Source organism: Oncorhynchus tshawytscha, unplaced genomic scaffold (genome assembly GCF_018296145.1).
Source record: "Oncorhynchus tshawytscha isolate Ot180627B unplaced genomic scaffold, Otsh_v2.0 Un_contig_19504_pilon_pilon, whole genome shotgun sequence".
Lineage (NCBI taxonomy): Eukaryota > Metazoa > Chordata > Actinopteri > Salmoniformes > Salmonidae > Oncorhynchus > Oncorhynchus tshawytscha.
Window position 1 is genome coordinate 1 of NW_024605341.1, and position 4,496 is coordinate 4,496.

The 4,496-nt window shown below is 45.2% G+C and overlaps 2 non-coding genes across 2 annotated transcripts; both read left to right on the forward strand.

Annotated features, from left to right (window-relative positions):
• The first annotated feature begins 4,119 nt into the window (after nucleotides 1-4,119).
• On the forward strand, nucleotides 4,120-4,193 carry trnai-aau. Its single transcript has one exon. It is a non-coding gene; the product is annotated as a tRNA-Ile (tRNA).
• Nucleotides 4,194-4,275: 82 nt separating this feature from the next.
• trnaf-gaa lies at nucleotides 4,276-4,348 on the forward strand. Its single transcript has one exon. It is a non-coding gene; the product is annotated as a tRNA-Phe (tRNA).
• The last annotated feature ends 148 nt before the right edge of the window (nucleotides 4,349-4,496 follow it).

The window sequence follows — 4,496 nt, forward strand, 5'->3', positions numbered from 1 at the left end:
GTAGGAGTTGTGTAATGTGAATTTGGCACACAAATAACGTCTCTGTTTCGTGTGAGAATTTCAACATTCTGGAAAGTAGGAGTTGTGTAATGTGAATTTGGCACACAAATACCAAGCGGAAATCCGAGCAAGGGTAGCATTCCAGAGGGACATCAAAGACTGTAACGTTCTTGCTTCACGGAAACATGGCTCACTGAGAGACGCAATCCGAAGCGGTGCAGCCAGCGGGTTTCTCCACGCACGCGCCGACAGAAACAAACATCTTTCTGGTAAGAAGACGGGCGGGGGCGTATGTCTTATGGCCAACGTGACATGGTGTGATGAAAGAAACATACAGGAACTCAAATCCTTCTGTTCACCTGATTTAGAATTCCTCACAATCAAATGTAGACCGCATTATCTACCAAGAGAATTCTCTTCGATTATAATCACAGCCGTATATATCCCCCAAGCAGACACATCGATGGCTCTGAACGAACTTTATTTAACTCTCTGCAAACTGGAAACGATTTATCCGGAGGCTGCATTCATTGTAGCTGGGGATTTTAACAAGGCTAATCTGAAAACAAGACTCCCTAAATTTTATCAGCATATCGATTGCGCAACCAGGGGTGGAAAGACCCTGGATCATTGTTACTCTAACTTCCGCGACGCATATAAGGCCCTGCCCCGCCCTTTCGGAAAAGCTGACCACGACTCCATTTTGTTGATCCCTGCCTACAGACAGAAACTAAAACAAGAAGCTCCCACGCTGAGGTCTGTCCAACGCTGGTCCGACCAAGCTGACTCCACACTCCAAGACTGCTTCCATCACGTGGACTGGGAGATGTTTCGTATTGCGTCAGACAACAACATTGACGAATACGCTGATACGGTGTGCGAGTTCATTAGAACGTGCGTTGAAGATGTCGTTCCCATAGCAACGATTAAAACATTCCCTAACCAGAAACCGTGGATTGATGGCAGCATTCGTGTGAAACTGAAGGCACGAACCACTGCTTTTAATCAGGGCAAGGTGTCTGGTAACATGACTGAATACAAACAGTGCAGCTATTCCCTCCGCAAGGCTATCAAACAAGCTAAGCGCCAGTACAGAGACAAAGTAGAATCTCAATTCAACGGCTCAGACACAAGAGGTATGTGGCAGGGTCTACAGTCAATCACGGACTACAGGAAGAAACCCAGCCCAGTCACGGACCAGGATGTCTTGCTCCCAGGCAGACTAAATAACTTTTGCCCGCTTTGAGGACAATACAGTGCCACTGACACGGCCTGCAACGAAAACATGCGGACTCTCCTTCACTGCAGCCGAGGTGAATAAGACATTTAATCGTGTTAACCCTCGCAAGGCTGCAGGCCCAGACGGCATCCCCAGCTGCGCCCTCAGAGCATGCGCAGACCAGCTGGCCGGTGTGTTTACGGACATATTCAATCAATCCCTATATCAGTCTGCTGTTCCCACATGCTTCAAGAGGGCCACCATTGTTCCTGTTCCCAAGAAAGCTAAGGTAACTGAGCTAAACGACTACTGCCCATTAGCACTCACTTCCGTCATCATGAAGTGCTTTGAGAGACTAGTCAAGGACCATATCACCTCCACCCTACCTGACACCCTAGACCCACTCCAATTTGCTTACCGCCCAAATAGGTCCACAGACGATGCAATCTCAACCACACTGCACACTGCCCTAACCCATCTGGACAAGAGGAATACCTATGTGAGAATGCTGTTCATCGACTACAGCTCGGCATTCAACTCCATAGTACCCTCCAAGCTTGTCATCAAGCTCGAGACCTGGGTCACGACCCCGCCCTGTGCAACTGCGTACTGGACTTCCTGACAGGCAGCCCCCAGGTGGTGAGGGTCATCTCATATGCATACGTATATACTGTACTCTATATCATCGACTGCGTCCTTATGTAATACATGTATCACTAGCCACTTTAACTATGCCACTTTGTTTACATAGCATTTGCAATATGTTTCAATGGGCATTTACCATCACGAATTTGGCATGCTCAAAATCCTGCAGAAATGCAAAATTGACTGTCCAGATGAACTCGGGATGGCCGGGCAGTGATAGTTGTTCCTTTCCATCACTCGTTGTGTTGATTTCATCATGTCCATTTGGTGATGTTTTTTCACTATAGAATCATGCAACTGGTGATTGAAAATAGGCACCTGGTAACCCAAAAATACAAAATATGGTTGTAAATGCATTTACCGGGACTCCTATTGTCCATGCCCGCTATGTGAGCACCCTACTACGGCCCTCTATCCGTGGGGGCCGTCCTGAGTGCTTTATGGACAGTTTAAAATATTCTGATGGATACGCATTGTTGTGCAACTGGTGATTGAAAATAGGCACCTGGTAACCCAAAAATACAAAATATGGTTGTAAATGCATTTACCAGGGGACTCCTATTGTCCATGCCCGCTATGGGAGTAAACACCTTCTTTTACTACGTTAATGCCCTCTATCCATGAGGGGGTTTCTCAACCTAACGGTTCTCTCACTGTCACCCAAAAGCCATTGTTGGCAGGCTATTTTGGGGTTTAAAATATTATGGATAATGCCATTGCCTGCTCTCTGTGTCTTTAAGCACCGCACTTTGTCACTCCATCCTTGCTGTGTGTGTGTGTGAGAGCATTTTCTTTGACATCTGTTGGGAGAAATGACTGATTTACAGTTCAGGAGGGTTACCTATCACACATATGAAGTTTTGGAAAGATGTGACGGTCATTTTTTAACCCTTCAAAACAGACAGTGTGACCCAATTGAAAGGCACTTCCGGTTGGCACAGGAAGCTATAAATAAACTCATATCCTGATTGGGGTATGCCTATACAGAATCCTGAGTTTTAAGTGTTTACATTAAGAACTGAGTTATTTACGGAGGGTTTAGTGAGTGTGTGTTATTTCAGAAAATCATAGAAAATCACAGAAATCTCGCAGAGCTCCGCAGCACACTTTAAAAAGATTTGTATGAACACCCTGCAACTGGATCTGTAACTGTTGAAAAAAACCACCTATCTTTGAACATCACCAATTTGTCATTGTAAGATTCCTCTTAAATGACGATAGATAAATGGCTGGTTCTTTTTTTATTGACACCGGAGGCTCCTTGACTTTGACGTGAAGTGGAAAAATAATTTCTCTATTTTCATTTTGGACCTTTAATCCCAGAGAAATGGCCATAACTCAAAAACCGTCGAGGCCTAGACGCCATCTTGTTCGGGACCAACTGCCCATTATCCCAAACCTACGCTCACCAAGTTTCGGCTTTGAAATATTTTCCGTTTTGGAGATAAGGCCCTGTCGTGATTCGTGATGTTTTGTCCAATTACAATATGATTGCTTATGCCCTCTTGTGGGATTTTTCGGGACAGCGGAAAAATGACCAAAATTTGATTATTTTATAAAACGGAAACTGAATGTCCGAGAAAGTTCATTTGATGACTTCCCGGTAGGTCCGGCCCTGCCGCTCGGCCCGACGCCGTCCGCGAATTTTACAAACATTTTCGGACGTCTAGTAAGGGACCGTACATTTGCAATATGGACTTTCTCACTAACCATACAGCAAATGTCAAAATGTTCCCTTAAGGTATGTCAGGCTATGCTGTTGGTGGACTTGTTAGTTTGCGCTCCAGCACTTGCAGAGGCTCGGTGCATCTCAACAATTGTGCTCTGTAGCCAGCGGCCGGTTAGCTCAGTTGGTTAGAGTGTGTGATACGCTGCTCTCTGAAAGTAAGTAATGTCTTCTTTTTCATCTGACATTGTGACATCAGTGTAACATGAGAGTTGCTTGTCATTGTTACATGACAGTTTCTTGTCATTGTTTACATGACAGTAGGTTGTCGTAAGACAAGGCTGCATGAAGTCTGAACTGGAGTTTTCTTGGATCCATCAAACAATGTGCTTTTGGAGAATGCAGGCATCGATCCCACTACCTCACGCATGCAAAGCATTTGAGCTAATTCCCCAGCCGTTTGGAATTTCCGCATGAAGCAACCAAGAGGGTCCAGTCTTGTCAGGCTATGCTGTTGGTGGACTTGTTAGTTTGCGCTCCAGCACTTGCAGAGGCTCGGTGCATCTCAACAATTGTGCCTGTAGCCAGTGGCCGGTTAGCTCAGTTGGTTAGAGTGTGGTTCTAATAACGCCAAGGTCATGGGTTCGATCCCCGTACTGGCTATGATGTACATTTTGAGTGTCAAAATTGTGAGTCACATGCATGTGAATTGTCAAGGGTGCCACATAATAAAGTTCAGTGAATTGCTGAAATATCTCAGTTGGGAGAGTGTTAGACTGAAGATCTAAAGGTCCCTGGTTTGATCCTGGGTTTTGGCATTTGTATTTGTTCTTTCTTTATGCTCTGGCTTCAAGGAAACTATCCACAGCTTTGTTTGTGGGCCTCAATGGTGTGTGCTACGCTGCTCCTCTGAAAGTAAGTAATGTCTTGCTTTTTCATCTGACATTTTGACATCAGTGTTACAGG